The following is a 13,417-nucleotide window of genomic DNA, read 5'->3' on the forward strand; positions in this document are numbered from 1 at the left end:
GTAGGAGAGTTTTAAAACGAAAAACTTTTTAGTTTTAGTTTTAGCCTGAGCAAGTAAGCAAGTAAACAAGTAAACATGTAAACATTTAACAATAGGCTCACAGCTGTTTTATTTTACTTATATGCTTATATGATACGTATGACTTTATTACTGAAATGCATTTTTGAATGGACAACCAAAGAGGTGCACCGACAGGCTCTTGCAAGATTAAATTGGATACTTGTGTCCTGAATTTATTTTAAGGTTATTTCTTTTTTTCTTTCTCAAAGGTCTTAATTGCACAAAACAGGTTAATGCTGCAAGCTGCTTGAAACCTCAAGGTTCAACCCATCCATTGAAGCCCTTCCGAACTTCTCTTTCAATAACCCAAGTTCCCTACCACTAGTCTACTGAAGAAGCAAGTTACCTACCACTAGTCTACTGAAGAAGCAAGTTACTTACCACTAGTCTACTGAAGAAGCAAGCGTAACTTAAGAGTTATCCCTCTCCATCTTTACGAAATGATACATACATACTTTTAAGTTTTATTTTTCATCTTTTTGTATTTCTTTACCCTTTTACCCATTATATTTATTTGATATATGCTATTTTCAGTTTATTTCACTAAGCCATCCTCTCAGCCATTCGTTTTGATTTGATATACACGCCTATAAATATAGCTCTTGGTTTCCTTTTCTTAAGACATTTCCTGAAGTCATTGCTAAGAGTCACACAAATAACACTATACTACATTCCAATAGAACTGCATTAGTGTACTACATCTCAATGGGTCCTCTCTACAGTAATAACAGGCTTTATCTTTTGTGAGAATGTACTTCATATTAGGACACATCTAGTAAACTACAGAATACGGTACTTGCTTACAGTGTGATGGTTGGCTTGCCCAAAAAAGAAAAACACTGCAGGAAGTAAAACATTGTTCTGATTCCTGACCTGCCATTATTATGTGCCATGGAGCTCTCTATTACCCGTGACTGATATAAGAGCTGACAGAGAAATAGATGAGTTCTCTGGTGAGCTAATCCTTCACACATTTCAGCAGACAGTAAGCCCTTCTAGATCTTCAGCAAACAGATAGCCGCAGAGCAAAGAAGCCTACTCAGAAGCCTGCTCGAGAGCCATACTCCCATGCCAATCCACGTGAATAACAACAAAACATTTGGCTGTAAAATAGGACTCAGAATTTGAGTTGAGAGTTGAGAACTAACCAGTGATTGCAGGGATAGCCATGTCATTTGCAAATAATCACTGGTTCTATGAACAATCATTTTAACATTAATAAATCAGCATATTGCAAACGCAACAGTTGCTCTGTAATTCTAAATGAAATTCACCACAAGCAGAAGCACAAAATATGTCAGGATTACGAAAGAAAGGCTTATAGATCTTCAACATAGCGTGTTGACTTCACTCACCACCCAGAGTTTCTCCACCCTTGACAGTTTGCGAGTTTTCATCCTGTGTTGTAGCGAGTGAGTTAAGTTGTGACCGTGGAGAGACGCAGAGAGAGAGCTGAGCTGAGAGAAAGGAGAGCAAAGGGAAAAGAGAGACAAACACACAGAGAGAGAGAGAGAGAGAGAGAGAGAGAGAGAGAGAGAGAGCGAGAGAGAGAGAGAGACGCAGGGAGAGAGAGAGCTGAGCTGAGCCCTGCTGCAGGCCAGAGGCTGGAGAGATGCTAATGGACAAGGAGGCACAGCCCAGGGGTGAGTAAGTGCATCTGATGCTGACCGTATGCTGAACACAATAGCCAGTGCTTACTTCTTACAGCTATCACCCCCCACCCCCCAGGTTCTCTTTGAGTGTGTGTGTGTGTGTGTGTGTGTGTGTGCATAAGGATAGATTACGAACAAATGTTAGTGTGTGAGAGCATGTGTTGTGTATGTGTGTGAGTGTGTGCATGTATGACCGTATTTGTGTCCCTATGAGAGTTTGCACAGGTGTGTAGTAAACACTGATATCCCCACCCAACCCTTCCTTAAGCATCCCAACAAGTTCCCATCTACCGCCCATCAAACTGATAACCTGATAATAGGCGTCGAGTGGCCAACAGACAGCCAACAGATCACCGCCTGCAAGCCGATCCTCCCCGGCAGGGTGCAGGCCCACGCAGCGAGGCCCCCCCATCTTCCCCGACCCCGTCAGCAGCCAGCCACTTACCTTCCCATTAGCCCCCACTACCTGCACTCCCCTGGATCAGCATTACCAGCCACACACAGAAACATGGCCCGCACTGCACCAGGCCTCTTGGAAAATACAGTGTGTGTGTGTGTGTGTGTGTGTGTGTGTGTGCGTGCGTGCGTGCGTGCGTGCGTGCGTGCGTGCGTGCGTGCGTGCGTGCGTGCGTGCGTGCGTGCGTGCGTGCGTGCGTGCGTGTGTGTGTGTATGTGTGTGTGAGAGAGAGAAAGTGAGTGAGTGAGTGGGTGTGTGAGAGAGTGAATGAGTGTGCGTCTGCCATTAAGCCTTGAGGTAAATCACTGGCACTATAGATTGTTGTTTTAGCTCTTTAGGCTCGGTATCTGTCGGGTCAGGCGATGGGGTTTATAAAACACGTGTGTGTGTGTGTGTGTGTGTGTGTGTGTGTGTGTGTGTTTAGGCTCGGTATCTGTAGGGTCAGGCGATGGGGTTTATACACAGCAGAGTAATGGCCCTACAAAGCAATTTGCTGAAAGGGAAATATTTCATTGTAGCCATCTATGTGAGCCACGCTCTGAGTTAATTATAGCTCCTAATTACAGGCCTCCCAGTTTCTTACAGGGCCATTAGGCTTGTTTTGAATGTCTCAGTACTGTCTTATCATCAGAGGCTTACAGACACATGAAGCCAAAAGTGACATTCGGAAAAAAGTGTGAATGTCAAACCAGCAGAGGCGTGCTGAAGGAGGTCATGCGTGAGGCTTCTGCACCCAAACGGATTATATAATATTACAATGAAGTTCGCCTGGATCATTTTAGTGGAATTTTTCTTTTTAAACTTTGCAGATACAACTCGTAGTGTAACGGAGAACCGATGACACCATTTGTAGGAAGTAGAGGACTGAGCCAGGCCCCCCTCGGATGGCCTAACAGGTCTGAAGGGGTGTGAGTGACTGATGTGATGACAGCAGAGAGACAGTGAGCACCAACCCAATAAAGAACTGTAAATAGGGGGAGATATTCTCTTCAATGTTTTCCCTGGACAACAAGCAGAAACACCAGCAGAGACAACACCTGAGCAGAGACAACACCTAAGCAGAGACAACACCTGAGCAGAAACACCAGGACTGAGAGGTTTTTTAGTTGATTCCTCAAAATGGTGTAAAACATATCCTGGACCATGGGCAGCTGGCATCACTGTCTCCACTATGGGTTACTGAACCTTACCCGACACAATTGAAGCACAGCCTGAAACTAGAAACATTCCCTTCACCTTCATTATGTGCCGTCCTTTTTGCCTTACTGAGTTTGACTTGTAGAGAGGCACGCCGAACCAGATTGAAGGGTATTCCCACGACGTCTGGTCCAATCACGGCGGAGCACTGAGCCCCTGATTCACAGCTTCACTGCACATCTCTGTGGGACCGCTGGCCGCTGCCTGCAATGGACTGGGGGAAATCACAGCCCTATTCTGTGTTTTCCTTTGAGTGCCACCTAATCACCGTCTTGGCACTTATGTGCACATACCAAGGCGAATGACAGCGCCTGGAACACGAGTGACACTCGGCACCCGTGAAATGCAATCTTCCCCGCTGTCACAAGGACCTGCTTTTCATTCCAGAATGTTTTCATTTTAGTACTGGGGTACAGTCAAGAACCCAGAGAGAGAGAGAGAGAGAGAGAGAGAGAGAGAGAGAGAGAAAGAGAGAGAGAGGAGAGAGAGAGAGAGAGAGAGAGAGAGAGAAAAAGAGAGAGAGAGAGAGAGAGCGAGAGAGAGAAGTGAGAGAAATAGCAAGAGCACTAACACATCTTGAGAGAGGCCCCGAGAGAAGGCAGCTGTTACCACACCTGGTTATGTCTTCCAAACGTCTTTACACACACATACACACACACACACATACATCCACTCTGTCTGTCGGTCTGTCTGTCTGTCTGTCTGTCTCATACACACATCCTATGTGTAGCCTCTACAGGGATTTGCACCAAGGTGCATCAGGCACACACACACACAGGCACACATACTAAGAGAGAGAAAGAGAGAGACAAACACAAAATGATGTCCAGCTGAAAGCTGTTAGACCGAGCGTAGCATTGCCAGTCAAAGTTAACAGACAGGCAGAGTGGATACACTGTGATGTCATGATGCAGGCTTATATTCATCAGCACCTCTTTCCACCCATCCCCCACACACCTTGGCACTATTTCTCTTATTCGACTACGCTGTAATAGTACTGTAAGAAGTTATTATTCTTTTTGAGCTACATTAGTAGTAATAGACTACTAGATGAAATATTTTTTGAGAGACAGAGATGACACTGAAATTACCACACTAACGGAGACCACCGCCTCCGCTGTCAGTGTGCAGTGCGGCTGACCCATCCAGAAGTGAACTGCTCACCTCAGGGCGAACTCAATCCCCCCGGTGTTGTGCTATCATCTCAGGGTCGATAGAGGAGGTACTTCTGTGACACATCACATTAGTGCTGCATGGATTCCCTTCCACACAGCTTTCACAGAGAGAGCCCAAACACAGGCATGCCTCAGCTACCCTAAGACCCGCAGAGACCCACAGCCAGTTACACTCACTTTAAACAGCTTAACCTTTTACACTTCCTTCGGTTACAGCCAAGTTAGACAATTACGTTCCATCTTTTTTCTCAGAAAGAGAAATCAGCCTTTTTTTTTGTCTCAGAAGAAGCAAGGAGATTCTATACAATTACAGCTCGGAATGTGGATAATTAAAGCCCAGTTCAGCCATGGTAAGTGTCTTTAAATAACTGATTACTCTGCCCTCTACTGATAGCTTTACAGACCGTTACACGGTTGGCTGCGGCCAGGCGTACAATGGACAGACAAAAGCATATCTTTAACATTTAGACTTTAACATTTAGACTTTAACATTTAGACTTTAACATTTCGATCAGTGCAGTACATGCAGCAGGGCACATATACATCAAAAAAATAAAAATACATTTTAAAGAAAGACTTTAAACACAAGCTAAAAGATCATCATAAATATCAGCCACCAAAAACTGCCAAATGGCATCAGCTTGAGACTGCCTTGCATGGGCTTCTTTATGTCCTCAGTCCAAATAACCTGACCTGAAACCGACATCCTTGAAACTCTTTATTTTAGTTGGATAATACCGTGAGTCTACATGAGGTCCTGGCCCAATTTGATTACATCTGCGGGTATCTCAGGCAGCCTCCAACCTCATGCGGGCGCCACCCCATTCAGTTCCCCCAGCAGAGGCAGAGGCAGCAGCGCCCGTTAGCACTTCATCCAGGACATTATGGTGACGGATGGGAAACAGTCGCACTGAACAGCCCTTTCAGCAGCATCAGGCCAGGTGGCTTAGTCCCATGGATAGGCGGAGGAATTCAACACGAGGGGCGGGGAGCTGATGATGTCCTATCCAATCATGTGACGGTGATGAGACTGTTGATTGACTGCTGCTCTAAACACCTCAGAGGGATTGATTGGCTCTGGCATCTCTGGGAATAGAGAAAACCACCGTAGCCACTTGAGAGCTTCCTCAGACCCCAATCACCCGCTCATCATACACTGCACATAATAAGTATACAGCAGGAAAACGACACTACAAGGACTCGTTCCAACAGGCTAAGCCGGCTCCACCCTGCCTGGACACATTTCATTTGTGACAAAACATCCTGGCAGATAACCTCTGCTTCCATCCGCAGGTCCTCTAGTATGAGCAGCCCACACCTGAGGGACTGACACTGTCAGGGAATCATCAATCTTTCCAGGAACTCCGGAACTCATGTTTAAATAAAGCGTTGCCATGAGATACGTGCCTGGGCCGCTATCGTTTTTAATTAGCCCCCTGTTCTGTTCTGTTCTGTTCTGTTCTGTTCTGTTCTGTTCTGTTCTGATCTGTTCTGTTCTGTTCTGTTCTGTTCTGTTCTGTTCTCTTCTCTTCTCTTCTCTTCTCTTCTCTTCTGTTCTGTTCTCTTCTGTTCTCTTCTCTTCTCTTCTGTTCTGTTCTGTTCTGTTCTGTTCTGTGGTCTGCTCAGGTCCAGGGGCCCCAGTGGTCAGCGCCACCATCTCCTCTCCAGATTAATAACACCACATGCTAGCCTGGAGGCTAAACCTCTGTGTTTGCTCTCTCTCTCTCTCTTTCTCTCTCTTTCTCTCTCTCTCTCTCTCTCTCTCTTTCTCTCTCGCTGTAGGGGCAGTGCCAGGGTCGGAGATTAAACCAATGTGGGGTGAGGTGGAATTAGCTACATTAAATATGAATGTATGAAATCTTGATGTTATAAAAATTCCATAATGGAGGGAGAGCGATAGAGAAAGAGTGAGAGAGAGAGAGATTGAGAGAGAGAGGAAGGGAGAGAGAGGGAGAGAGAGAGAGGGAGGGAGAGAGAGAGAGAGGAAGAGAGAGAGAGTGAGAGAGAGAGGAAGAGAGAGAGAGAGAGAGATTGAGAGAGAGAGAGAGAGAGAGGAAGAGAGAGAGGGAGAGAGAGAGGGAGAGAGAGAGAGAGAGAGAACACGGGGAGGCCTCTGGGCAAACACTGATCTCCCATGAGTGATGACTCACTTTGCCGGGAGAGATTGGCAGCCTTGGGTGGCCGGTGCCCCCTCCTGTCCATCAGTGTCTGCCCTGACAGCGCCCACTCACAGCGTCCACAGGCACTGCCAATCTGGTCGCCCTGCAGCTCGTCCACCCCAACTGCCAGCCTGCCAGCACTGTCCTAAACCTCTGCCACAGACCCGTATCCAGGTCCAAAAATGGCTCCCAAGTGATGTGGCCTTGTGCACAAATGCCACAAATCAAAAATCATGCTTATAAAATATATATAAATATATGTATGTGTATATACATGACATCATAACAATGAAAAACAGAATGTCTCCCTGTCATTCCAGTCTCAGTACCCATCAGCGGACGATGACTGCCCTCTACCTATCTGCGCTGTTTCATGTGTAGACAAACGGTTGCAGCGATGTGCTCATTCTGTTGTCTGGGGTAAGACTGCCCCTTGTGGTTGATAGAGTGTACCACAGTCTTGAGCCCTTTGCATTGGGCATCTGCACATAACAAAAACGATGTAAAATCCATGAAATATCAGGAGCTCCACAACACCAGCTATAATACAGCGGTCACACGCGTTACTAACAAATAGCTTGACTCTGATGAAATGACATCAGAAAGAGCTACTGTGGAGAAAACACAGTGAATCAATATAACAGCATGTCCTGGTTTGTTTGAACAGGGGAAAAAAAGTATAGAAAGTAGAGCACACAGAAAGTGGAAATGATTCCTTAATTATTTATATTATGCCTGCAATCAGGAGAAGTGGGGACGTATGGTGAAGCATGCCTGAGAAAATGGTGGGCCTCTTAACAGCCCGTCATACAGTACAACAGGACCAGGAAGCAAATAGGGAGAGCGTAAAGCGTAAAGAAGGGAGAAGTGGAAAGAGGGATGTAAATAAACAGAGCTATTCTTAGATGACTGGAGCACTGGCAGGGAGAAAAAAAAGTTCTGGAGTGAAAAAAGCTCCAGGATTCCATCTGGATCCGTTCGAAAGTCTGCCTGTCTCAGTGGACTGATTTTGGAGAAAGAGGCTTACTGGATTTGAGAGATTTTCTTTTCCTCACTAACCCCCGGTGATATATATTATTTATATAAAAAAATGAGCTCTGATGAAATGTGACGATGACTAAATGCTCGACACAAACTCAACTTGGGAATGTCATAACTGTCCTAGTCAGATGTGACAACCCATACATCTATAAAATTCTGTCGCACACCATTCCTAACTCTCTTTACAACCACATCCAAGCAATTTTTGTCCGTGTTTTTTTAAAGCAGTGCCATCAGCACAAATGCTTAATTAGTACGTCGTAAAACAGGAGATAAACAGAGAGGCTGCAGGTCCTGAGCTGCAGAGGATGCTCTTAGCACTCATTAGCTCATGTTACGCTCGCTCCATTTTCAGCTGTGACAGCTGCGTGGCAGAGGGCAATATCAATCCACAACATCTCGCAGACAAACAGCAAGGGGGGGGGATGTTGCCTAGCACTGCACCACCGACAGTGGCAGCAGCAGCAAGAGCAGCAGCAGCAGCCCAGATGAGGTTAGTGTGGCGGAAGAAGGCCTGCCGTGACAGGAGCCGTATTGACGGGCTGTCAACAGGTCCCAGGGGGCGTGGCACGAGGGAGGAGGGGAGACAGACGGCCTGTTGACGGGGCCAAGGGGGTGGCGTCAGCCGAGGTGATTGATAGGCTGTTGAGAGCCCGCGGAGGCGGGGCAGGGGAAGCAGATCGATGCCCTGGGACTGACCACCGTGATGTGTGAATTCATGTAGGTGGAGCGCACATTAACAAACACAAACACATGCGCGGAGACACACAAAAACACATCAACAGGCACAAAACACACACATAAAACATGAACACAGAGAGACCTACACACACACACACAAACACTCTCACCTATTATGTGTCACCTGTCTGTGTTTTTTGTTTGCTTTCCTTAGCTGATGATTTACAGAATGTGGGAAAAAAAACCTTAATGCTAAGAACAACTCCCAGGCCAAAGCTTTCACAGATTGATTGATTGATGCTTTCAGAATCAGTTTCCACAAATAGAGAAATAACCCAGAGAGCGTGATGTATAGAGTCATCGCCCATCGCCGGGGCGACGGCAGTGAGAGAGAGAGAGAACATGCTCTGTGTCATCCACCGACGGCAATCTGTGCTCGCAGGAGGCAGATCAACAGTGCATCGTGGGCCCTGCCCAGCCTCGCCTCGCCCCTTCAACCTTTGAAACCATGGCAACCGAGAGGGAGAGACCCTGCTGCCGCGATGGTGGCAGCTGCTGCTGTGTCATCTCCATTTCGGCTCTACGGCGCAGACACACCTTCTAGCGTGTGCGAAGTGGAGTGATGTCGGTGCATGTGTGTTGAAACGCTGGACACCTGTCCTTCAATCGGTGATGTTTTTGGTTCTGGCTCTTGCTTGTATTTGCAACACATGGTTTGTGCAGTAGTTTGACATACAGCAGTCAGATGTGGTGTTGTTCTTGGTAGTCTGGGCTCTGTTCACGAGGACAGGTCACAGCTGTCTGTCTTGCTTGGTCTCCGTTCTGTCTCCATGACTGAAGCGCCATCTGCGCTGTAGTGTTTCTGTGCGGCGGTGAGAAGGTGCAGTGAGGTGCGCTGTAAGGTCTGTCGGCAAACATGTCAAAGAGGCCTTGGCTTAGTGGTTGTTGTTAGTGCTGCGTCACCTCCATGCCTGTGGGCTAATGAGACTGCGTTGGGCTTTGAAGCTTGAGGAGGGTTTCACAGGAGTAGATCAGACCTCCTCCCCATCTCCCCTCTCCCCTCCACAGGAGTGGATCAGACCTCCTCCCCATCTCCCCTCTCCCCTCCACAGGAGTGGATCAGACCTCCTCCCCATCTCCCCTCTCCCCTCCTCAGGAGTAGATCAGACCTCCTCCCCATCACCCCATCTCCCCTCCTCGTCCGTCTGTCTGACTGGAATAAGCCCACCGCTGACAGCAGTGCTCACGGTGCGCTGTTTTGCTTTGGAGAGTGACGGCAGGGCCAAAATGGCTGCCACAACACACAGAGACAGTGCTGGGCTTTTCTGCTCCATGTCTTGGGGATGGGTTCAGCTGAGGCTGTGGGTTCTGACAGCGGTCCAGAGGAGATGGCTACAAGCCAGAGCACTGCGGTCTGATTGCATTATCAGCGCCAGGAGTGATTTGCTCTTAAAACTAACATCTCGCTACTGTTGTGCAACATTCTTACTGACTGCTAGACGAGCTTAAGATTTTGCGGAATAACCTTAAGCTGGTACAAACGAAGATGAGGGGAAGTAGTCCCCATGTTCACATTAATGTTCAAAATAAACCCTCTCTGTCTGTCTCTCTCAGTCAGACACATAGATGCACATACACACAGAAAACGCACACATACACACACTCATTCACCCTCGAAAACAGTTAACAGTGAGTATTTGTGTGTGTGTGGGTGTGACAGAGAGTGCATCTGTGTGTGTGTGTGTGTGTGTGTGTGTGTGTGTGTGTGTGTGTGTGTGTGTGTGTGTATGTGTATGTGTGTGTGTATGTGTATGTGTGTGTGTGAGAGAGAGAGAGCAGAAAACATCATGGCAGATGGGGCTTAAATGTGTCCGCACAGGGTATCAGCTGTGGCATTTGGCTAAATGATATATTTCACGCTCATTCCTCCCAATCCTGCACACCCAATCAAGAGCAAGTCATGTCCCACCCCAATCCTGCACACCCAATCAAGAGCAAGTCATGTCTCGCTCTCCCATTGTAATCACATGGCAGAATTACACAGACCAGTCCAGACCTAATCATATCACTAGATTATTTGGCCTCTTCCATATTTCTCCATTTAGACAATTGTCCATTCCACCTCTGAAACCATCAATGATAACATAATGAGAACTATGCAAATCTAACATCATCCAAATATAATTGTGAGGTGATCAAACATGAGTCCAAAACAATAACAACACTGAATCGACACCCTTGACGGCAAGAAGTAATATAGAGTTATCCATTCTACATGCTGGTCCGCTGAGAAACCATCGGACTCACATCATGTAGTTGTTGTGCTTGTTTCTGTATTCTAGTGGAATGACTCAGAATGACTGCTGTGATGATGATTGCTACGAAATTGGGTACAACTGCTGCTCCTCTTAGATTCACACCCCCTAGCACCACCATCATAACGAAGAGAAAGCCCCGAGAAATACAAAGAGAGATAACTGCTACTGGACATGGATACCGTCTCTCATTATGCACCACGACGGCTCAAAAATAATTAAAAAACAAAGAAGTACACTGCATATTGTTCACGGCTGCACCTTCTAAAGCTGCTGAGTGTCGAGGGGCGCCACAGAAAGCCTTTTGGCCGCCATCCCTTCATTGTGATGAATGGCCCCACTCACACTGGGCATGGATTTGTCATAATTAAAGTGCTAGCACAAGTGCCTAGCGCACTGTGAGAGCACATGGCTCCTGCAATAAGAGCGACAGGACCTGGACGCCCTACTGGCACAGAAAAACAACCTTGACGTTGTGCAGGCCGACTCTGGCCTTCTCAGTTTACCTGCTTTTAAACATGTCGGTGGCAGGCTGCCCATCAGGCTTGTCACGGTTCAGCTGAGAGGCAAGCCTTCATTACATCTGGCTGGGTAACCCAAGATGAAGTTATTAAAAAAACAAACAAAAAACAAAACACACCCCGTTGGCCTTTTACAAAGGATACGGTGACACATCCGAATCCAAAGGGCAATTAAATAAGGGCCAGCCTCTCATTTATCAGCAGCTGACAGAGGGGCCGAACAATGCAGGCGTGTTATGATCCCTCCCTCCTCTGACTACTGGTGCTGAGCACACAAGGGGAAAGTCAATACGCCTGCTACCTCACAAAGAGTCAATACGCCTGCTACCTCACAAAGAGTCAATACGCCTGCTACCTCACAAAGAGTCAATACGCCTGCTACCTCACAAAGAGTCAATACGCCTGCTACCTCACAAAGAGTCAATACGCCTGCTACCTCACAAAGAGTCAATACGCCTGCTACCTCACAAAGAGTCAATACGCCTGCTACCTCACAAAGAGTCAATACGCCTGCTACCTCACAAAGAGTCAATACGCCTGCTACCTCACGAAGAGTCAATACGCCTGCTACCTCACAAAGAGTCAATACGCCTGCTACCTCACGAAGAGTCAATACGCCTGCTACCTCACAAAGAGTCAATACGCCTGCTACCTCACAAAGCCGCTCGTGTCCACACATGGCCCTTAATCCTTCAAAAATGTCACCGTGTTGTGGGAGAGACATCTCAGGCTGATTCATTGAGGTCACTCCATCAAGGTTCCAGGCAGACTCTTTCAGGTGCTATGAAAGAGCTCTGTGAGCGGGTGACGCATTCCTTGTCAGCTCCAGCCATCCTTGTCAGCCTTGTCAATTTCGTGTGCAGTGTGCTGTACTTTTATGACATAAAATGGGTTGACAAAACTGCAGTAAAATAGATGAAGGAATAAATGAAACATGTCCGCTGTAGTGTAAAAACCGCAGGCATGCCATACCTTCCACAAAAAAAAACATTTCAGGCCCTAGTCTGTCGTGACGTGTTTTCAGTCCATAAACTTCATCATGCACTTCAGCCTTGTAAGTCTTCACAGAGCAGCAGAATGGGACATTTTGATTGGCTAAGTTCACTTGCATGTTCTCCTTGCAAAGGATCATTTCCATGCACTTTGATATACACACAGGCTGCTATAATCTCCAGGTCACGTTAAAAGGTTCACATGGGCCAGTCAGATAAAACGTCTTATTTCAAAGCAAATTTCAGCAGCTACTGCTGTTACAGGGAGATGCGTTACATTTTGAGTTCTTCTGAAGGCGCATTTAATTGGCCGGTGTAAGCACAGCACGTTTGCCCACAATGCCCACAATATCAGTGGCACATCTCTCTACTTTCACTTCGCCAAATGATTGTTAGCGCCAAGTACATCAATAATTCAGCGCAATACACTCCCGCTGCCAGGTTCTGACTGCCCCTGGATGGCGGGAGAGGGCAGAGTCACAGTCAGGCAGGGGGATCTGTTAACGTGGCTTTGAGTGAAAGACAGACAGGCCCTCCAAAAAAGAAAAAAAAAAAACAGTTTACAAACTCAACATATTGCCACACACGGTTTAAAACACAGCCTAATACAAATGAACACTGCATTTAGTAATCACTTTGCCTCTAAGTAACACTTTGGAATGCAGAGCCTATGAGTTTTGCCATGCTGAGAGATGGCCCAGAAGTAGCTGGGTAAATGTGTGGAAAAGCATAGCAGGGTTTCAGCACCATGGACAACGACATCAATTGCCTCTGGTGTCCACATCGTCGAAAACTACTGGACACTTACTAGTAATCCACGGCTGATAATTTTAAAAATCATGTCCCACACAATTTGTGGTGCATTTATTAATTATCTCAGGCATTTCAATAGGCATCCAACTTGTCATTCTTTGCTCAAATGAGTAATACCTAAACTCACAATTCGCGAGATGTACAAAGCTAGGTCACAGGGGAACCTTCTCTGGTCTACTTTCAGGTCTTGGCGATGTGTGAGGGTCATTCAATTACGTCACTCACACGTCAAAATGCGAAGGTCAGACAACTCATAGACCTACTACTACTACGATGTCTATCATATAGGATTGCCCTTTCGCTTGAACATTCACTAGAGCACATAGGCAAAATATAAGCAAAACAATAAAGATC

General features: G+C 46.6%; 1 protein-coding gene across 3 annotated transcripts in view; it reads right to left on the reverse strand.

The window, feature by feature from the left end:
* LOC105891313 (dipeptidyl aminopeptidase-like protein 6) overlaps window positions 1-13,417 on the reverse strand; it is a 105,052-nt gene that overhangs the window by 68,705 nt on the left and 22,930 nt on the right. The window lies entirely within an intron of this gene.

Source organism: Clupea harengus, chromosome 25, assembly GCF_900700415.2.
Source record: "Clupea harengus chromosome 25, Ch_v2.0.2, whole genome shotgun sequence".
Taxonomy (NCBI): domain Eukaryota; kingdom Metazoa; phylum Chordata; class Actinopteri; order Clupeiformes; family Clupeidae; genus Clupea; species Clupea harengus.